We start from the raw sequence: 24,284 nt of genomic DNA on the forward strand, positions 1-24,284 counted from the left end.
CTGGGGTCCGGCAACATTAAGGCAGTTACAGTCCATGCGAAAAGTATTCCGAACACATAAATATAAAATATTACATGACATTACATTACATTTCATAACACTTTCACCTATATATTTAGTGTGTTCCCTCAGGCCACTACACCACCATCCCGTATTTACAATACAACATCCATGTCTACGTGTGTGTAGAGTGTGTGTCTTATCATGTGTATGTGTGTCTGTGTGTGTCTCTTCACAGTCCCCGCTGTTCCATCAGGTGTATTTTTATCTGTGTTTTATAAACAACTCTACTGCTTGCATCAGTTACCTGTTCTGGAATAGAGTTCCATGTAGTCATGGCTCTATGTAGTACTGTGTGCCTCCCATAGTCTGTTCTGGACTTGGGGACTGTGAAGAGACCTCTGGTGGCATGTCTTGTGGGGTATGCATGGGTGTCTGAGCTGTGTACTAGTAGTTTAAACAGACACCAAGGTGCATTCAGCATGTCAACACTTCTTACAAAAACAAATAGTGATGAAGTCAAATTGTCCTCCACTTTGAGCCATGAGGGATGTTCATGCATATTATTAATGTTAGCTCTCCTTGGGGCTCCCGAGAGGCGTAGTGGACTAAGGCACTGCATCTCAGTGCAAGAGGCATCGCTACAGTCCCTGGTTTGAATCCAGGCTGTATCACATCCGGCAGTCATTGGCCGGGGTAGGCCGTCATTGTAAATAAGATTTTGTTCTTAACTGACTTGCCTGGTTAAATAAGAACAATTAAAAAGGGCCAGCGTGCTGATGTTGATGTTACGATGTAATAACCATCAGTTTTTCCTAAATGGATATTTATCCAACATGTTTAATAAAAGTAATGCTGGTACATTTACATTGTTTTGTCAAAATCATTATCCCTCTTCAGAATATGGTTTTGTCTGCAACACTGTCACAGGTAGGTTGCTTTCTCTTATCCCCTTCTCTTTTTAGCTGAGGTGTTTCAGCACGTTTCTCTGACCACATTAACAAATGTCCTGCAGTCCCTTTGTCTTTAAAGGGGAGCGTCTCACGGCCGACTGAGGGTCCATTCAGTAGCCTCTACGCGGCCAAATGGAAATAATCACACTTCCCTTTTTAACCAAATGACCACCACAGCAGGGGACTGCCACACTGCAATAATACAGCTCCCACCCCAGAGGAGGATACCCCGCTGCTCAAAACACACTCTTTTGTCCATTTTTTCTTTCTTAAAGTAGTTCATTATTTCATATTTTTTACAAAGAAAAAGAAGACAAAGAAGAAGAATCAACAACAAAATTCTATTTGTTTTCTATTAAAACTCTGACGCCCTGTTATCTAACTACAGACAGTAAACGTAGAAGTACACAGACGTGTGTAAACTCCACTGTAAGCACATACCTTGTGACAGAGGCAGTCAACCACACACTACCCTGCCTTCATATTGATTCATATTGATGTACAAACCTGCTCATGTAGTTCTAACTAAATGCTTTCACGACACTATCAACAATACAATACATTGTGGGACATATCCCAAAATAGTCATACTGAGACAAAAATCTATTTTACTTTATTCAAAATTGAGTAATACTGTCAGCATATTGGCTTATATAGATTTATTTGCCTAAAAACTACCTTTCCAGTTTCAGCTCAAGCATCGTTACCAAAAGAGGTTGCAAATGATCAGAAATCTAAATTCATAGCCCTTTATTTGTCATAATATAAGGGGTAATTGTGAGAGTGACAAAACCCCAGCAAGTCATCCAGTTTGTGTTCGCTTCACTGCTTCTCTAATGATGATGTAGCGGATGGTTCAGGTTGGGAATATTTTGTCACATTCAAAATTGCTTTTACATCCAATAAATGTTCAGATTTCAATGTTAATTGCTCAAAATGCAAATGTTCCTAAGGGCATTATGACAACCATAAATACAGTGCCTTCAGACAGTATTCATACCCTTTGACTTATTCCACATTTTGTTGTGTTACAGCCTGAATTCAAAATGGATTAAAACATTTTTCCTCAAACATCTACACACAATGCCCCATAATAACAAAGTGAAAACATGTTTTTGGACATTTTTGCAAATTTATTGAAAATGAAATGTAGAAATGTCTAATTTACGTAAGTATTCACAAAACATGTTAGAATCACCTTTGGCAGTGATTGCAGCTGTGTCTTTCTGGGTAAGTCTCTAAGAGCTTTGCACACCTTGATTGTACAATATTTGCATATCATTTTTTTTTTTTATCAAGTTGGTTGTCATTTCTAGACAGCCATTTTCAAGTCTTGCCATAGGCAAAAGAATATATAAAAATAGGGTTTGTTGGAAAGCAGACTGAACCAAGTTTTCCTCTAGTATTTTGCCTGTGCTTAGCTCTATTCCATTTATTTTATCCCAAAAAACTCCCTAGTCATTGCCGATGACAAGCATACGCATAACATGATACAGCCATCACCGTGCTTGAAAATATGAAGAGTGGTACTCAGTGATGTGTTGAGTTGGATTTGCCGAAAACATACCACTTTGTATTCAGGACATAAAGTACAATTCTTTGCCAAGTTTTTTGCAGTTTCACTTTATTACCTAATTGCAAACAGGATGCATGTTTTGGAATATTTTTATTCTGTCATGTAGGTGAGTAGTGTGGAGAAATGTTGATTCATACTCAGTTTCTTTTATCACAGCCATTAAACTGTAGCTGTTTTAAAGTCATCATTGGCCTCATTGCGAAATCCCTGAGCGGTTTCCTTCCTCTCCGTCAACTGATTTAGGAAGGACGCCTGTATCTTTGTAGTGAAGGAAGGACGCCTGTATCGTTTTAGTGACTGGGTGTATTGATACATCATCCAAAGTGTAATTAATAACTTCATCATGCTCAAAGGGATATTCAATGTCTGCTTTTTTATTTTTACCCATCTACCAGTAGGTGGCCTTCTTTGCGAGGTTAAATCTGTGTTTGAAATTCACAGCTCGAATGGGGGACCTAACAGATAATTGTATATGTGGGGTACAGCGATGAGGTAGTCATTCAAAATTCTTGTTAAACACTATTATTGCCATGCATACATTCTCAAGCCACTGTAATTCCCCGTACACACCAAACATGCAAACGTGCGTGTGTGTGTGTGTGTGTGTGTGTGTGTGTGTGTGTGTGTGTGGTGTGTGTGTGTGTGTGTGTGTGTGTGTGTGTGTGTGTGTGTGTGTGTGTGTGTGTGTGTGTGTGTTTTTCTAGGGCAGATAAAAATTCTGTCATGTTGATTAGCTGTAGGTGTTAACAGACTATACTACCTCAGAACCTTCTCACCCTATCTGATCTCTCTCTCTCTCTCTCTCTCTCTCTCTCTCCCTCTCTCTCCCTCTCTTTCTCTCTCTCTTGCTCTCTTTCACTGAATATCGATAGGATACATCGTTGCCAATGAAAATGGGACCGTTTACAGTCACACACACTCACACGCACGCACACACACACACACTGCGGACAATATACAGTAAGAACGAAGTAGTGAAGTTGTTATCAAGAGCATAAGAAATGAAAGACTGAGGTAGTGATGTATTGTATTGAGTGAACCAAAGCGTTTATTGACCACCTGGTTTGCTGTCTATATATATATATATTGTACTACAGTGTCTGGCAGATGCTTACGGTCTGCTGTAAGATTTCCATAGCAGTTTCTTTTTAAAGATATGAATTCACGTTTTGCATGTCTACAAAACAGAAAACGGTAAATTTCAGCATCCAATCTAACTCATAGATAATGGGAAAGTTATTTTGTTTAGTTTATTCCATTATAAAGTATGTCATGTATATTTTTTTATTTTTTAAAACAAGTATGTCTATATAAGCAAATAAATCGGAATATTACATGAATATATTGTACATGTTCAGATGTAAGGTGATATGTAATTACTGTTAAAGGTTAAAACTTATTTAAAGCGTTTTGTATCACTTAATTAGTAAAAGCATCATTTTAAATCTGCTAAAATGGCCATTACATTTTCGACCATAATTTGTAGCATGGCATCAACAGATTGTCGTCAGATTTCATCTGTTCTAAGCAGCAGACTGCTGGAGTCCCTCTTGACATCTCCATTGGCCATGTGTGATGAGCTAAATAATGACGCTCAATTAGCACTTCATTAACCAGGCTGAAACAAAAAGACACATCCCCACGGCAACAGCGCCACAGCAGGTTTTTTTCTGGTTTTTTTCACATCAGGGAAAACTAAAGATGTCAGCTGTTGACAATGTGCCATCTGTCTGGTAGCCAAATGACAGGTTTAGACTACACACACATACACGCACTCACTCACTCACACACACTCTCACACACACACACACACACACACAAGCACACACCACACACACACACACACACACACACACACACACACACACACACACACACACACACACACACACACACACACACACACACACACACACACACACACAGAGCCGCCTCGGTGCCCAGACGACATGTTGAAACACTAATTGGCCCTTTAGGCGAACATAATTACACTGCACCATGTTAATTACCTAACAATTAACAGACATCATTTCCAAAGGGCAATCAATGAATTAGGGTGGGATTCCCCCGTCAAGATCTTATACGCTACCCTCCTCCTTCCATTCAGGGTAGAGCACTCATACACACACACACACACACACACACACACACACACACACACACACACACACACACACACACACACACACACACACACACACACACACACACACACACACACACACACAAAGTGAAACACAAGCCTGGTGCATACAGACACCTTTAGTGCAGAGAATAGAAATTAATTTGCACTTTTGTCAATTAGCTTGCTTAATATCCCAAGGTGATTTACCGAACCCTTTCACACCTGGCAGTAATGGCTGGGGTTTCTTTTTCTCTTCTTTTCTATCTTCTGTCCTTTTTTCCTTCCAAAGCCCGGGGCACTTGTTTAAAATTCATTATAAAAGAGTCTGGAAAAAATAACATGTTAAAAGATAATCGCAATAGAGGAAATTGAACAAATTGCGTTTCTTGAATTTCCCCATGTCTCAATAATTTCCTCTTGTTATCAAATGAATTATGAGTGCATTCTACCATTGTGATGTCCTATATGAATCATATTTCAGATTTTGATTGGAAACAAATTACAGAAGCAGGTTTGCACCCATAAGAATAATGATCAATAAAATATCCTCATGTTTCATCCTTTTTGGGCCCAAAATATCGTATGAAATATGATCACCTTAGTGATAGGAATCATCAGTCACTGCCCCTATTGCGTTTTTCATATTAAAGCGCCAATATAGGTGTCATATAGTTCTATATAACACAATAATAGGATAAATGTCACTTTCTGCAGCAGAAATTGACATAGAGGATTAGTGAACTTGCATGATTGCTTTTCAAATCATAATTAGAAAAATGTACAATCTTGTCCATGTAAGAAAAGCTAAGCTTACCTTATACCTCCACCCTCTACCTCTCTATTTCTCTCCCTCTCTACTTCTCTCCCTCTCTATTTCTCTCCCTCTCTACTTCTCTCCCGCTCTCTATTTCTCTCCCTCTCTACTTCTCTCCCTCTCTCTAGTTCTCCCTCTCTCTATTTCTCTCCCTCTCTACTTCTCTCCCTCTCTCTATTTCTCTCCCTCTCTATTTCTCTCCCTCTCCCTATTTCTCTCCCTCTCTATTTCTCTCTCTCCCTCTCTCCATTTCTCTCTCTCCCTCGCCCTCTCTCCAACCCATTATATCTCCTGCAGCCATACACACACACACACACACCAACACGAAGCTAAAGACAAATCTAACATTTGATGTGTAACAAATGAAGGTTCCAAAAACAGATTCATGTAGCCTCACATTAGGTATAATATAATTGAATCGGGCCTGCCTGTATCTCTGTGCCTTCTAGGATTCTTTATTTTAGTCATTACTCTTGATATTACCCTAGATATTACCACCGCTGCATACTGTAGATTAGCCTTTTGGTCCTTTTATTGTAAACGTATAGGTAATTCACTCATCCTGAATGAGGTGTGTGTGTGTGCGTGTGTGTGTGTGTGTGTGTGTGTGTGTGTGTGTGTGTGTGTGTGTGTATGCGTGCGCGTGCGCGTGTGCCGTGCGTGTGTGAAACGTTATCCCCAACTATGCAGTGTCACTGTAGCATATTATATTCCATTACGGCAGAACACTCGCAGCATATACATATTTATACACATTTCCTTTACTCACCCCGCATAATTAGCCGGTCGTCCTAGAGGCGTGGACGCACCCCTCCAGGGGGGCTAGGGGGCAAGGGGGACAGGGAGGTCTTATTTAAACGTCATAGCCCCTCTCTCTCCAACCGTCTTTCATTCCTGTCTCTCGTTTGCATTCCCTCTATCTCTCTCTTTTCATCCTCAGCATCAGACATACCTGCTGGGTTTGAACAACAGCTGTTAGAGATGGGAGTCTTTCTCTCCCTCTCCATCTCTCTCTCTCTCTCTCTCTCTCTCTCTCTCTCTCTCTCTCTCTCTCTCTCTCTCTCTCTCTCTCTCTCTCTCTCTCTCTCTCTCCCTCTCCCTCTCTCTCTCTCTCTCTCTCTCCCTCTCTCTCTCTCTCTCTCTCTCTCTCTCTCTCCCTCTCCCTCTCCCTCTCTCTCTCTCTCTCTCTCCCTCTCTCTCTCTCTCTCCCCTCTCTCTCTCTCTCTCTCTCTCTCTCTCTCTCTCTCTCTCTCGCTCTCTCTCTCTCTCTCTCTCTAGTGACCACCCCAGCCCCAGCTCTAATAGCCAAGCTGTCTCCTTCTTAATTTACCAGGATGTTAAAATCAATAGGTGTTGCAGTAGTCTAACGCAGGTCTGTTTTATTGGGGAAAGATAAAGTCGAAAGGAAGGCAATCTTCACTTCCAATTTACCATGTTCAACATCAGAGTCCAGAGCTTCTCACTCTGCTTAAAGAGGATGCTCTGTCTGGACTAACACATCAGAGCAAACAGGCCTGTCCTCTAGTACACACACACAAACACACAAGTACACCTTGTCCTTGATTTGAAGTTAAAGTAGCTTTAGCAGAGGGCACCTATACTATTGACTGTAGGCCTACAGAGAACATTCATACAACATTCATACAGTCATATCCAGCATACACAGCCTACTGATTATGTTAAGGAAGAGGGGAGAGGGGGAGAGAAGGGATGAGGAGAGAGAGGAGAACATCTGCATGGTACGGCTAGTGTTTTTTAGAAGCCAAAGCCCAATCAGGATCAGGACAGGGACTTTGTAGTTGATTGCAGAAATAATTTCACATGTTGTGGAAGAGATTAAAGAAACATTTAATCTGGATATTAAGAACATTATATATGTCAGAGTTACGGGTCAGAGCTTGCAGAAAATTCATACAAATTTGAATTAGATGATGAAGATAAGAGCGAGGGTGAGATAGAACGAGAGAAGGGGACAGAAAGAGAGCGAGAGTAGATTTCGAGTACAATCATTCTGATTCTTGGAATTTTTGTTATTATTTCGTAACTTCATGACATTTTTTTTTAATTATAAACTGTAATACAATAAGCAGATTTGCAGGGGCAGAGAGAGAGAGGGAGAAGGAGAGCAAGAGATAAGGATGGTGAGAGGGAAAATAATCAGAGAGAGCAAGAACGAGAGAGGGGTAAATATTTTCAAAACATCGACTGGGTCATTGCGTTTTAAAACTGTTGTTTTCTGTATTGTTTTGAGGAGGGGGAGAGAAGAGGGGAGGGAAGAAAGGAGGTTCTATTTAGAAAACGCTCCTAGCCTGTTGATGAATGTGTATGGTTCCACCATCATAAATGCACTTCATGATAAGGCAAATACTTCAGGGTACATATCATCGATGCTACTTTAGAATATTCTAGAAGCAGAGCTAAAGACAGACTTGTTCACCATTTTCTCTCTTTGACAACAACCCACCGACAACAGCTCATCTCCCTTCCTCTCTCTCTCTCTCTCCCTCCTTGCCTCCCTCGCTTCCTACCGCTCCCCTGATCACACCATCTTATAGCAGTTCCCAGCGGAGGCTGCCATGTCGTGTAGATAGGTACACACTGACACCTATCGGACATGATTGGGAATACAGGGCTGAGCAATCTCGCCCTGCAAAGGCCATTGTGCAACAAGCTCTCACAGTCTCACGTTAGAATAAGACGTTCGTCCACATTTCTCAAACGTCAAAATGTTGAAGTTCCAAATGCAGTGGTGTGTATTCATGGATGCCAAGGAAAGTCAGGCTTCCCTTGGCAAGAAATACATACAAAGGAATGTATATTTTGTCTCGATGTGTTTTCATAATTTTCCTTCAATTCGCAAGAGGCTGAATGTGTCTCACTGGAGCCAGCATCCGAGAGATCGAAACAGCGCCCCTCTGTCTCTGTATGTGTAGGCCATCTATCTGATGCTGTCTGGTCATAAAGAGTATGACATTGTTGCCGCCCGTAACATTGAATGCAAGGAAAGCCAGCAAGCATTTGGCCTCCCTTGATTAAAAAAGTATCAAATAAAATCCAATCAGTGTTGAGCTAAAGTGAGGTAGCTCAACAGTGAATAGTTCTTGCTCACCAAAATAAAAGTGTCAAGGGAAGCCAGTTTGGATTTGGCTTCAGTCGTATCACATCGCATCAAGATGAATATGTCATTGACAGAAACAACTTGAATTGTTGCATCTCGTTATGCTGTTGTCCTCCGGTGGCTAGCTAGCTAGCAAAAACTGACCCTCTAATGTTAACTAGCTAACGTTGCCCATGAAAGGAAGTTAGGCTAGCAAGCAAACATTTTAGCCAGGTAGCCTAGGACAACAAAAACTAAAAGTGTGTACTGTAAGAGAGGAGGATGGCATTTCTCTACAAGTAGGGTCAGTCAACATGTTTATTGTACTTTAACGCACACACACACACAGAAATCAGAACCATGGACAACCACATATTATTTAGCTTACGTTGACTGGACTAAATTGTTTTTGGTATCGTTAAGTTGTCACTGTATTAGTCTAAGCAGAGGTGATCTGATGATGATGAAATTGAAATGGTGCTGGAATAGTGGAGGCAGCTCCTGTTTTCTTTGCGACTTGCGGTAACTCTACGTAGTTCTAAATCATTAGTTGTTTAGTGGTCTGAAAATGTCAGAAACATTAACTTGCTTGACCTTGCTGTAGGTCATGTAAGAGTTTGTTACATGGAATATGCTTTGTGGACTTCACCAGACAGAGGTTGCTCTGAATTTATCCTGCAACTGTGTCTTCTTATTGTCTTAGCCCTATGTATCACAATCGCAAGGCATATGAACTAATAATTTATAGAGCAAGCAATGCAATTATCACAGGACATAGGTTGTAATGTGGCTTTCTTTTCCTGGCTTGGCTTTCCCAGTGAGTTTACCCACGCACCGCTTCTGTCCAAATGTCAAATTTTAAGTGTTTGGTTATTTCTTTGTGTCATTCCAAGGTACATTTTAGGAATTAATTCTGAATTCTTAAGGTTAGGCATTAACTCCGAATGGTTAAGGTAAGGATTAAGGTTTGGGATAAGCTTATAAAAAAAAATTGATCAAAAACAACTTTCTATCGCTGTATTCAAACATGCAACCTTCGGGCCTTCGGAACCAGAGGCAGATGCGTACGCCCATCTGTCACCCCCGTCCACAACACCCTAGCAAAACAAAAGCCTACTTGAAGGTAACAGCGCTTATTGTTGCCCCTAGTGGACGGTTTCTACGTCACCTCCCGATATCCTCAGACATGGATGGACGTTGAATACTGACTTGTATCGTGGTTACCTGCCTGCCATTGTGTGTTCAGGCTTTCTTGAAGTTAACTGATTGGGTTTTAGATTTTGAAAGACAGAAAATCGTGACATTAATACAAACTCCCCAAAGAACACAAGAAGATAAATAATTAATAAATGGTTAATAAGAAAAATGTAAAACACCCTGACAAACCTTAAATGCCTACAGTCAAAGACAGCGAAGAACAAAGCACTCTATGTATTCCCAGTTTTCCCAGAAGTCCGTTCCCAAGACAACACTATTAGTTTAAGCCTGGTGGAATGTGTACCAGTGCCAGACACCTATGGAAGTAGAAGTAGACACCAAATGTCTGATTTCCTCTCCAATCATTCTGGGCAGGGCGGTGTGTGTGTGCGTGTGTTTCCATAAAGGATCAGTCTCAGACCCAGGACCAGTCAGTCTCAGTCTGCCTGGTCTAAATCTATCTCTACAGCTAACTACATGATTACACTTAAGCCCCCTAGTTAGGTGTTCACAATTTCCACCCTCACAAAGCAGAAGGTCAGAGACGGATGGAGGGATGGAGGGATGGAGGGATGGAGGGATAGAGGGAGAGAAGCAGGGGGAAATGGGGTAAGATTTTAGGAAATGTGGAAAGAGAAGGAAGATTTGATTTGGAGGGACACGTAGAGGGAAAAAGAGAATGGGAGAGGTGTAGAGAAGGTGAACACAATGTCTGCTACACCTTTCTAGGAAGAATTTGAAAATGTGCACCCTGTTTCTCATTTTCAATGTGTCAGATGAGGAGAGCGAGCAAGAGAGAAAGAGAGAGAGAGAGAGAGAGAGAGAGAGAGAGAGAGAGAGAGAGAGAGAGAGAGAGAGAGAGACCCCAATCTCTTGTTTCCTCTAACTGTTTCATATTACTGCATGCAGCTGGTGTCCAAAACCAGAGGAAGAAAGGGGTAGGTTTTAAATCAGCCACATTTATTTCATGTTCTTCTGATTTCTATGTACTGACAATGTTTACTAAATTCTGATGTTGCCTTTGTTTCAGGTTGTATTAGTCGTATGTAAGGGATACACATGGTATACACCCTCCAATAAAATGCTTACTTGCAGATTAATTCTGGACAATGCAGCAACCAAAAGAAATAGTAAAAGATAATAATACAAAAATGAAGCAAATGGCTCATTAGAATATATATATTTTTTGTTGCATAAGTATTATAATAATAATGTTTGATAATAAGGCATGTATTTGTTAATAATGTATTGTTTTATAACTATTCAGTGCATGTTGTACGTGAATAGGCACTTATTTATTGTAATTATATGTCTTATTGCATTTATCTTCATAGTAACAATCTCATTTTAGAATCATTTCAGTATCAGAATTGATGTTAAAATGTATGTCTTTTCCATGTATCAGTTTTCAGTATGACTGAATAATTAAATGTTAGCATAATAATTAACCAAACTAAACTCAGTAGTATTCATAGCTTATTGAAATTCATTTAAGAAGCATGTTTTACATTAACAATTCAAGAAATAAGAATGTATATTTCTTTTTACACAAAACGTACAACATTTTATGACAGCACATATTTTCAGGCTCATCATCAACATTTACAAACAAGTTCAATTTACTGAAAACGGTTACAGACGGTTACTCACATTTGTCAATCATCCCTATGAAAATGAGTTCTCCCTCTCCCACCAATGGAACACTGCGATGAAGTAAAGACCTCCCTCACATGATTACACAGTAGATGATGGTCAGCCACTCCCACCAAAACCAAAACCACCTCTTTTAAAGGACAGATAAGTATCCAGACAGCTTTGGGTATAGATGTGCTCAGTTACACACACACACACACACACACACACACACACACACACACACACACACACACACACACACACACACACACACACACACACACACACACACACACACACAACAAAAACCTTATCAAAGATTTAGATATATTTACCAGAGCGTTTCGACCCTCCCTCAGGTCTCCCTGACTGACTGTCTAGGTGTGTGTAAGAGTGTGTCTGACTCCTTTCTGACACCGACTGTGGGAGAAGGTAATATGGTTGGAGAATAACCCAGGTCTCCCCGAAATCAGGGGCAGGAGACTGTCAGACAGAATGTGTGACAGTGTGTGTGTGTGTGTGTGTGTGTGTGTGTGTGTGTGTGTGTGTGTGTGTGTGTGTGTGTGTGTGTGTGTGTGTCCTAAAATGAGACAGGGGGGTCAGACAGTGACCTTCTGCTAGAAAGCCCCCGTGATTTATTTACTGTGCCCTTATCCCTGTACACACACATGTACACACATACACACGTACACACAATTCAGCCAGGATATGGGGCTGCGAAAATTGGGTTTTATTTTGTAGAGGTGAAATGGGCCCTCCCTCTCCACTCAACTCTCTCTGTGTGGCCTCCCTCGCCTTCCACATTTTGGGTGCAGATATGGAATGCAAATTCATTCCCTCTCTCCTTGTCTGGCTTACACACACACACACACACACACACACACACACACACACACACACACACACACACACACACACACACACACACACACACACACACACACAAGCACAGACACACAGCGATCTGACACCTTGGTTGTGATGGGGACAGGCTGAGGGGAGGGACCTGTATTTCGACGGGTTGGACAGAAAGGGAGTTTCTACACTCCAATTGACTGGTTTGGGCTGTAAGTTCCCTCCCTCCCTCCCTCTCCGTTCACCCATACAGTGTGCTGTAATTTAAACCACCAGAGCCAATTATGCAAATCATTCTAGCCCAGGTTAACCTATCACCTTCTCTCCCTCGGCTACATTTGTTTACAATATTCAAATTACTTTTCGGTTCGAACACACCAGTCGGGGGGGGGGGGGGGGGGGTAATACAAATAGTTTGACAAACATTTTCATGCACTGCACACACCCCTCTTCTTCTCTGTGATGCTTGTGTGTGTGTGGTGTGTGTGTGTGTGTGTGTGTGTGTGTGTGTGTGTGTGTGTGTGTGTGTGTGTGTGTGTGTGTGTGTGTGTGTGTGTGTGTGTGTGTGTGTGTGTGTGTGTGTGTACATTAGGGAAATTAAAAGGAGACGACTACAGATGAGAGATCTGGGATGAAGACGTGTTAGAAAGGAGAGAGAGAATGTCTGATAAGATCTGTGGTTCCGTAATGAAATGTGTCTATATTCCCGAAAGAGAGGAGTATAGAAGAGGGGAGTATAGAAGAGAGGGTAGTATAGAAGAGGGTAGTATAGAAGAGAGGAGTATAGAAGAGAGGAGTATAGAAGAGGGAAGTATAGAAGAGAGGAGTATAGAAGAGAGGAGTATAGAAGAGGGGAGTATAGAAGAGAGGAGTATAGAAGAGGGGAGTATAGAAGAGGGGAGTATAGAAGAGAGGAGTATAGAAGAGGGGAGTATAGAAGAGAGGAGTATAGAAAAGAGGAGTGTAGAAGAGGGGAATATAGAAGAGGGGAGTATAGAAGAGGGGAATATAGAAGAGGGGAGTATAGAAGAGGGTAGTATAGAAGAGGGGAGTATAGAAGAGGGGAGAATAGAAGAGGGGAGAATAGAAGAGGGGAATATAGAGGAGGGGAATATAGAAGAGGGTAGTATAGAAGAGGGGAGAATAGAAGAGGGGAGAATAGAAGAGAGAATATAGAGGAGGGGAATATAGAAGAGGAGAATATAGAAGAGGGTAGTATAGAAGAGGGGAGAATAGAAGAGGGGAGAATAGAAGAGGGGAGTATAGAAGAGGGGAATATAGAAGAGGGGAATATAGAAGAGGGGAATATATAAGAGGGCAATATAGAAGAGGGGAGTATAGAAGAGGGGAATATAGAAGAGGGTAGTATAGAAGAGGGGAGAATAGAAGAGGGGAGAATAGAAGAGGGGAGTATAGAAGAGGGGAATATAGAAGAGGGGAATATAGAAGAGGGTAGTATAGAAGAGGGGAATATAGAAGAGGGGAGTATAGAAGAGGGGAGTATAGAAGAGGGGAATATAGAAGAGGGGAATATATAAGAGGGCAATATAGAAGAGGCGAATACAGAAGAGGGAATTATAGAAGAGGGGAGGAGGAGAGAAAGGAAGGGGGATAAAGAGAAAGATTGAAGACCATCAAATAATTATGAGGAAGGAGGTGGAAGGTGAGAAATCAGGTTTAGAGAAGAGCAGGAAGAGAGGAAGAACTTGATGATGAGGAGAGGGGAGGGTACATATGAGGAAGAGGAGGAAGAGTAGGAAAAGCAAGAAGTAGAAGAGGAGAGGGGGAGAATTAGGTTGGTTGACAGAATACACAGCACACACGCTGAGTTTTATTCAGGACTGCTCCCCACTCCCGAGGGTTATGGGAAGTTCACACAAACAAATGACAACCATTTTCCAGGAGTGCTATAAAGAAGGGAGTGAGAGAATGGAGAGAGAGAGAGAGCGCGAGGAAGGACGTGTTTTCAATTTATAACCTGAGGGAAAACATGGAACACACGCATACACACACACACACACACACACACACACACACACACGCACACACACACACACACACACACACACACACACACACACACACACACACACACACACACCAAAAATGCAAACAGGCAGCAAGCTTAGAAATATGAACACATTTACCTGCTGATCTTTTTGGCCTTAGACCATTCCAGTGTTCCAATACAACAAATGCTGTTTAAAATACATAGGACTGCCTTGGATGTCTCTTTGCTTTATTATCTGTTATGCACATTTGGAATCATCCCAGTTGTACATGTAATACTTGTTGTTCTAGAAGTTCCTACAGTAGGTTTGGAGTGGATTACAGAGTATTCTGGATCATCTCAGTTGAATGTGGGGGATTTCCATGGATTAGATCCAGCGGTTGATTGGTCTAAAAGGGTGGTCCGTTGGCAAAATAAACGCAGACAACCCTTCTGCTCGAGATATCTTGTCCTATACTAAAACCCTATAAATAACATTTACATCATATCTGAAATGCAAGCTGTAAAACAGAAATTACTGCAGTGTTTTGAATTGCGTTCTGATTGCGTATGTCTTGCGGGTAGAGCAGCGTGTAATCTATACTAAACCATAATTGCACTCGACTCAACAATGTAAGAAAAACACATAATTGGAAAACATTTTAGGAAGATGCATGATAAGTAGCTAGAAATTACACATTTATTTAAAAACGTAATGTTTATGGACATATTTAGGACACGTGAACTGTCTACACAGCACTCTGCCATGTAAATTCACATTAGCATATATTATGATTTATAAAGCTATATGTAAATAAGCTGCCTTAATTAGAAGTTGAATTGTAATCTCTTCCTCGCTCGTTTTCTCCAGGCTAACGGAGCTAGCGCAGTGATGTCGACGACAGGGAATTAACTAAACAAAAGCTCTCGGGAAAAAGTCCACTTTCCTCATCTTTTTAATTCCCTGTGTTTTTATGATCACGCTATCATGGGTCTGACTGAATGGAACGCTCCTAATTCTTAGCTCGTCAGCTAGTACTTCTGCTTTGAGTGGAAATATAACTTTTTATCAGACGTTTCCTTGGTTGGATTAGTGGCTAGCTAGATTAATTATAAACCGAGACAATCACTATCTAGTCGTGCATAAGATACTTGAACGTTTGTGGTACTTTTACACTTCTCACTACGATAGGGATAAAGAATAAAACACACTGTAAGCTACATGGTGCCAATAATACCAAATAGGCAAGGTATGGAAAATGTTGGCTGTCATTATGAACCAACGACTGTGGTATAGGTAGCTAGATAAACGGTGGAATAGAAAGGAATCGGAGAGAGAGAGAGAGCAGACAGACAGACAGACAGACAGATACAGTTCCCCCCGGGTGACCATGCAGCCGTCATATCCACTCTGATTCTGAATTATCTCTGATTGGTTGTCATGACTGTGTGTCCTGCACAGCTGAGACCACTCATCACAAAGGCTCAGCACACACACAGACACAGACACACGCTCACACACAGCCCACACACACACACACACACACACGCACGCACGCACGTACGCACGCACGCACGCACACACACACACACACACACACACACACACACACACACACAAACATACACACGCACACACAATGTTCAAAGCCTGCCTGCTATATTTTTATAGCTTGGGATCACATTTCCCTAAAATGCTGAGTATTCCACCAACGCATGGCTTTTTAAAGAGTTGTGGGGAGAGAGGTTTGTTTGTGAGAGCTGTGTGTGTGTGTGTCTGTGTCTGTGTGTCTGTTTAAAGAGTTGTGGCTAGAAGCTGCCCACTGGGTACAGACATCAGTTCAACGTCTAGTTTTGATTTACATTTGGTTGATTGTCAACTAACGTGAAATCAACAAAACATGTCACCATGTCATTTGATTTAGGTTAAAAACTTTTTTCAAGTCCAATCAGTTTTGGAAACAATGAGGATTGAACCAGTTTTTGCCCAGTATGTGGAGCAAGTTTGTGTTCTGAGCTACCTCAGCTTTTACATATGCAACAATTAACACTGATGACTGATGTGTTTTGAAGGTCTTGACAGATGTGGAAAATGCCGAACCTCACATCGAACATGAGGAGTAATGTGTTTGGTTGAAGTGAATTTCAAGGTCTGGGTTTCCCTCTTTTAAATCACTGGAGATAATGAATAATCAAGCCATAAATAGCGCCGTGAGTTTTTCCTGATCAAGTTTCAACGTTTATTTGTCACGTGCACAGGATACAGCAGGTGTAAAACAGTGAAATGCTTACTTCCCTAACAATGCAGTATTAGAAGTAATAATATAGATAAGAAACACACAGGAGAAGTATGAGAGAAGAAAAGGAACAGGAGAATACAAGTTATACTGTATACAGGTCAGAGCAGTACCATTCTTACAATGTGCACGGCTCTCATGGAAGAGGACCACAATGCAAATAAGTTGTAGACTTTTTGGTTTTATCCTCAATGATTCTTAATCAAGTGCATAACTATGTATGCGTACCTTGTTTTTAAATGATAAAATAAAATAAACTAAACACACCAAAAAACTGGAGTAATTGCGGTAGGTACTGTATGTACATATAAACAGGGATAAAACATGACTAGTAGCAGAATAAATACTGATGGTAATAGTAACCAATATAGCAGCAGCGTAAGTGGTGAGTGGATGTGTGCGTGTACGTGTGTGTGCTTGTGTGTGTGTGTGAGTGAGTGTGAGTGTGTGTGTCAGTGTAGGTGTGTGTGAGTGTGTAGGTAGAGACCTGTGGGTGAGCATAGAGTCAGTGCAGATAGCCCGTGAGAGTGAGTGGGCAGCTGTTGTTAGCTGTTCAGCGGTCTTACGGCTTGTGGAAAGAAGCTGTCTTGCAGCCTGTTGGTCTGAGATCTGATGCTCTGGTACCGCCTGCCGGACAGAAGCAGAGAGAACAATCCATGTCTGGGGTGATTTTTAGCAATTTTTCAGGCCTTTCTCAGACGTTTGGCATGAATGTCCTGAATGACTAGGAGCTCTCGAGTGGCGCAGCGGTCTAAGGTACTGCATCTTAGTGCTAGAGGCGTCACTACAGACCCTTGTTTGATCCCAGGCTCTATTCCAACCGGCCGTGATTGGGAGTCCCATATGGCGGCGTACAATTGGCCCAGCATCGTCCAGGTTAGGGGAGGGTTTTGCCAGGGTAGGCTGTCATTGTAAATACAAATTTGTTCTTAATTAACTGACTTGCCTAGTTAAATAAAGATTGAAGCTCTTGACCCTCTCCAAAATGTTCCAGCAAATACAGATTTTCGAAACATTATTTCAGAGTTTTCTATTCCACACAAAAGGCCATCAATAATCATTGTGACAAGCCCAACTTATTTTCCCCACAGAACACAAACAAATCAAATGCACTCATTTAGATCACCATAACCATGTGTCTTCCCAACTCGCAGGCAGAAATTACATTGTAATTGAGGTTCTCTCAGCACAGTGTGAGTGCAAATGTAAGGTCTTGGTAAGAACATGTCTTTGCTAGTGAAAGCCTACAATATAGGAGATCATTAGCAGTGGTTAGCCACCAACGCTAGCTGTCCAAACACACTAAAATACTCAAATAAAAACATGCTATATTGTGTATACATGGTGCTGTGATCTTTTCAAACCCTCAGAGGTAAAGGGAGCAAATAAGCAAGGGAGTGAGCTCGAGAAAGAGAGAGCGATAAAGAGAGAGAGATTTTCTTTGGCAAGGTAAACATACAGTGGGTATTATAAGTACTCACCACCCTGGATTATTTTCTAATTTTGTTGCATTACAAAGTGGGATTGAAATAGATGTAATTGTGATTTTTTTTGGGGGGGGGGGTTATTGATCTACATAAAATACTAGTTGATCTACACAAAATATATCACCATAAGGACATTAGTGATTATAAAACAGCTCCAGAGTTCAATGGCAGTGATGGGAGAAAACAGAATATGGATCAACATCGTACACTCCACAATAATGACCTAAATGACAGAGTGAAAATAAATAAAATAATATACCGAATTAAAATATTCCAAAACATGCATCCTGTATGCAACAAGGCACTAAATAATACTTCTTTTTTTAAAAACACGGCAAAGGAATACACTTTTTGGCCTAAATGCAAAGCCTTATGTTTGGGGCAAATCCAACGCAACACCTCACTGAATAATTGGCTCCCAATTTTCAAGTATGATGGAGGCTGCATCATGGTCTGGGTGTGCTTGACATCAGCAAAGACTAGGGAGTTTTTCAGACCTTATGATATCCAGTGGAACAACCACTTTGCAATAGTGTATCTAAATCTTTTTAGGGGGGGGGGGGGGGGTTAGAAGGATTACTTTATCCTATCCCAGGTATTCCTTAAAGAGGTGGGGTTTCAGGTGTCTCCGGAAGGTGGTGATTGACTCCACTATCCTGGCGTCGTGAGGGAGCTTGTTCCACCATAGGGGTGCCAGAGCAGCGAAGACTCACAGCTGTAATCACTCTTAGAGACTTACCCAAGAAGACTCACAGCTGTAATCACTCTTAGAGACTTACCCAGAAAGACTCACAGCTGTAATCACTCTTAGAGACTTACCCAGAAAGACTCACAGCTGTAATCACTCTTAGAGACTTATCCAGAAAGACTCACAGCTGTAATCACTCTTAGAGACTTATCCAGAAAGACTCACAGCTGTAATCACTCTTAGAGACTTACCCAGAAAGACTCACAGCTGTAATCACTCTTAGAGACTTACCCAGAAAGACTCACAGCTGTAATCACTCTTAGAGACTTATCCAGAAAGACTCACAGCTGTAATCACTCTTAGAGACTTATCCAGAAAGACTCACAGCTGTAATCACTCTTAGAGACTTACCCAGAAAGACTCACAGCTGTAATCACTCTTAGAGACTTATCCAGAAAGACTCACAGCTGTAATCACTGCCGAAGGTGTTCCTAACATGTCTTGACTCAGGGGTGTGAATACTTATCTGATCTTGGTATATTGGTGTTTTATTTGTCATTGGTCTTAAGAATATATATATAATCTTTCTTTCACTTTGAAGTGTAGAGCACTAACAAAAAAATGACAATCAAATTCATTTTAATCCCACTTGTAACACAATAAAATGTTTTAAAAAATCCAAGGGGGTGAGTTTTGATGATACCTTTGAACTGAGAAAGAGGGAGAGTAACCAGGGGAGAGAGCGAGACAGAGAGAGATAATATGACATTTGAAATGTCTTTACTCTTATGGAACTTGTGAGGGTAATCTTTACTGTAAATTTTTATTTATTTTTTATTTCACTTGCTTTGGCAATGAAGCCCCTTAAATTGAAATTGAATTGTAATTGAATTGAGCGAGTGACAGAGTTAGCAAGTGAGAGACACGGGGGTAAAGGACAGAGTAAATTCTTTCCTCTCAAAACCAAAACTCTATGTTATCTTCAGCAGTTGCTGGATCATGTTTCTCTGTAAAAAGACAACAATTTATCAAAATGTTTGAAGGAAATCTAAACATGACCAGCATTTCTCTCTCAAACACACACTCTCAATCTGGAGTTACAGAGGAGGCACTCTCCTGGGCATAGGGTTTAGGAACGGCCTGCCTCTCTGACCCTACCATGGAGGTTTGACTGGAGGGCCGGTGAGAGAATGAAAGCGAAATACACTACTATACACTACACTGTTCAACTTGTTATACAACAGCTCCCCCTGGTGCTCCAACAAACAGAATGCAGCGCTACAAAATCCAAACTATCACATTATAGTAGACACTCTTATCTAGAGCGACTTACAGGACCAATTAGGGTTAAGTGCCTTGCCCAAGTGCATATCGACAGACCTTTCACCAAGTCAGCTCAAGGATTCGAACCAGTGACCCTTCGGTTACTGGCCCAACGCTCTTAATCGCTAGACTACCTGCCAGCCCAGTTAACACTCATTGTTATGTATGATGGATTTTGAAGTATATGGATTTTGACTAAAATACAATATTTAAAAAATAATTTTAGCTTCAGCTCCCAGTAAGTTCAATGGAGATTTGGGTAGTTAGTGGGCCCTGGGAACTCAAACCAGGATTGGTTCAAATACTATCTTAACATGTCCTAATCATCCATAAGGTACATGACCAATGGTCAAATCTGTTATAACAACGAATAGACTCTCTCACTGTAATATGAACCACTGTGAATGATGGCTTTCCCAGGCAAGAAAGAGGGATAGTGTCCACTGCACCCAATAGCTCTGTTTCTTGTTAACTCTGTAAATCTCATTCCATGAAAACGTGGCACTGCCTCAAAGCCTGTAAGTTTAACCTTACAAACTCTACCATGTACTTTTCATAGATAGGCAAACATTAGACATAAACACAGACACACACACAAAATGCCCTTCACTGTCCGAGCATATTGCTGTTAGCCCAACCCTGGGAAGCATGTTGGTAGAGAAGGGAAATCAGGACTCTTAAATCTCCTGTATATTTGTTTGAATTCCATAGCGGGTAAAGGAAACACATACGGGTAAAGCACACCCAGACTTGCAGACTTGTTTACGCTGCTGTGCTTTTACGCTGCTGTGCGTTTTTGTTGCCGATCTTACTTTGATACCTGACGGTTTTTTACTTTTTCATTACCGTATATTTTAACTTTTTCCCTCACTCAACTTTTTTCATTCAACTTTTTCACCCCGGAGGTTTTATCTGGACATGGTTCGTCAGGACTTCAAACAGCCGAAGCTAAGTAACATTAACATGATGCCTTCTAATTGCAGTCGTTGTACTTATAATATACAGGAGAACGATCGCCTTACGGCAAGGATAGCTGTGCTGCAAGCCCAGCTTCAGACGCGATCGTTAGGCAAGGGTAATTTCAGTGTAGGAAAGGATGAAACAGCGTCTGTGCCACCAGTAAGTACAGATAGTAACGTTAGTATAAACCCCCTCGCACGGTCCCCGCAGCCGGACATCTTTCTCATGGCTTCTGGAGGGAAACGCTGTAGGAATGCTCAACCGGTGTCGCTTATTCAGCCGACAGAAACTTTCAACCGGTTCTCCCCATTAAGCGAGTCAGAGTCGGAGGCCGAGACTTCTCTGGTCTCTACACCTCCCGTTGTGGGGTCTGAGACGCCGACGGCTCCCACCATTAGCTCTGACAAATTGAAAACCCTAGTCATTGGCGACTCCATTACCCGCAGTATTAGACTTAAAACTAATCATCCAGCGATCATACACTGTTTACCAGGGGGCAGGGCTACCGACGTTAAGGCTAATCTAAAGACGGTGCTGGCTAAAGCTAAAACTGGCGAGTGTAGAGAGTATAGAGATATTGTTATCCACGTCGGCACCAACGATGTTAGGGTGAAACAGTCAGAGGTCACCAAGCGCAACATAGCTTCAGCGTGTAAATCAGCTAGAAAGATGTGTCGGCATCGATTAATTGTCTCTGGCCCCCTCCCAGTTAGGGGGAGTGATGAGCTCTACAGCAGAGTCTCACAACTCAATCGCTGGTTGAAAACTGTTTTCTGCCCCTCCCAAAAGATAGAATTTGTAGATAATTGGCCCTCTTTCTGGGACTCACCCACAAACAGGACCAAGCCTGGCCTGTTGAGGAGTGACGGACTCCATCCTAGCTGGAGGGGTGCTCTCATCTTATCTACGAACATAGACAGGGCTCTAACTCCTCTAGCTCCACAATAAAATAGGGTGCAGGCCAGGCAGCAGGCTGTTAGCCAGCCTGCCAGCTTAGTGGAGTCTGCCACTAGCACAGTCAGCGTAGTCAGCTCAGCTTTCCCCATTGAGACCGTGACTGGGCCTCGATCTAGGTTGGGCAAAATTAAAAATGGCGGTGTTCGCTTTAGCAATCTCACTAGTATAAAGACCTCCTCCATTCCTGCCATTATTGAAAGAGATTGTGATACCTCACATCTCAAAATTGGGTTACTTAATGTTAGATCCCTCACTTCCAAGGCAGTTATAGTCAATGAACTAATCACTGATAATAATCTTGATGTGATTGGCCTGACTGAAACATGGCTTAAGCCTGATGAATTTACTGTGTTAAATGAGGCCTCACCCCCTGGTTACATTAGTGACCATACCCCCCGTGCATCCGGCAAAGGCGGAGGTGTTGCTAACATTTACGATAGCAAATTTCAATTTACAAAAAAAAAAACAACAATGACGTTTTTGTCTTTTGAGCTTCTAGTCATGAAATCTATGCAGCCTACTCACTCACTTTTTATAGCTACTGTTTATAGGCCTCCTGGGCCATATGCAGTGTTCCTCACTGAGTTCCCTGAATTCCTATCGGATCTTGTAGTCATAGCAGATAATATTCAAATTTTTGGTGACTTTAACATTCACATGGAAAAGTCCACAGACCCACTCCAAAAGGCTTTCGGAGCCATCATCGACTCAGTGGGTTTTGTCCAACATGTCTCTGGACCTACTCACTGCCACAGTCATACTCTGGACCTAGTTTTGTCCCATGGAATAAATGTTGTGGATCTAAATGTTTTTCCTCATAATCCTGGACTATCGGACCACCATTTTATTACGTTTGCAATTGCAACAAATAATCTGCTCAGACCCCAACCAAGGAGCATTAAAAGTCGTGCTATAAATTCTCAGACAACCCAAAGATTCCTTGATGCCCTTCCAGACTGCCTCTGCCTACCCAAGGACGTCAGAGGACAAAAATCAGTTAACCACCTAACCGAGGAACTCAATTTAACCTTGCGCAATACCCTAGATGCAGTTGCACCCCTAAAAACTAAAAAACATCTGTCATAAGAAACTAGCTCCCTGGTATACAGAAAATACACGAGCTCTGAAGCAAGCTTCCAGAAAATTGGAACGGAAATGGCGCCACACCAAACTGGAAGTCTTCCGACTAGCTTGGAAAGACAGTACCGTGCAGTATCGAAGAGCCCTTACTGCTGCTCGATCATCCTATTTTTCCAACTTAATTGAGGAAAATAAGAACAATCCGAAATTTCTTTTTGATACTGTCGCAAAGCTAACTAAAATGCAGCCTTCGCAAATGGAGGATGGCTTTCACTTCAGCAGTAATACATTTATGAACTTCTTTGAGGAAAAGATCATGATCATTAGAAAGCAAATTACAGACTCCTCTTTAAATCTGGGTATTCCTCCAAAGCTCCATTGTCCTGAGTCTGCACAACTCTGCCAGGACCTAGGATCAAGGGAGATACTAAAGTGTTTTAGTAATATATCTCTTGACGCAATGATGAAAATAATCATGGCCTCCAAACCCTCAAGCTGCATACTGGACCCTATTCCAACTAAACTACTGAAAGAGCTGCTTCCTGTGCTTGGCCCTCCTATGTTGAACATAATAAACGGCTCTCTATCCACCGGATGTGTACGAAGCTCACTAAAAGTGGCAGTAATAAAGCCTCTCTTGAAAAAGCCGAATCTTGATCCAGAAATTATAAAAAACTATCGGCCTATATCGAATCTTCCATTCCTCTCAAAAATTTTAGAAAAAGCTGTTGCACAGCAACTCACTGCCTTCCTGAAGACAAACTATGTATACGAAACGCTTCAGTCTGGTTTTAGACCCCATCATAGCACTGAGACTGCACTTGTGAAGGTGGTAAATGAGCTTTTAATGACGTCAGACCGAGGCTCTGCATCTGTCCTCGTGCTCCTAGATCTTAGTGCCGCTTTTGATACCATCGATCACCACATTCTTTTGGAGAGATTGGAAACCCAAATTGGTCTACATGGACAAGTTCTGGCCTGGTTTAGATCTTATCTGTCGGAAAGATATCAGTTTGTCTCTGTGAATGGCTTGTCCTCTGACAAATCAATTGTAAATTTCGGTGTTCCTCAAGGTTCCGTTTTAGGACCACTATTGTTTTCACTATATATTTTACCTCTTGGGGATGTCATTCGAAAACATAATGTTAAATTTCACTGCTATGCGGACGACACACAGCTGTACATTTCAATGAAACATGGTGAAGCCCCAAAATTGCCCTCGCTAGAAGCCTGTGTTTCAGACATAAAGA

This window comes from Salmo salar, chromosome 19, assembly GCF_965601325.2.
Source record: "Salmo salar chromosome 19, fSalSal1, whole genome shotgun sequence".
NCBI lineage: Eukaryota > Metazoa > Chordata > Actinopteri > Salmoniformes > Salmonidae > Salmo > Salmo salar.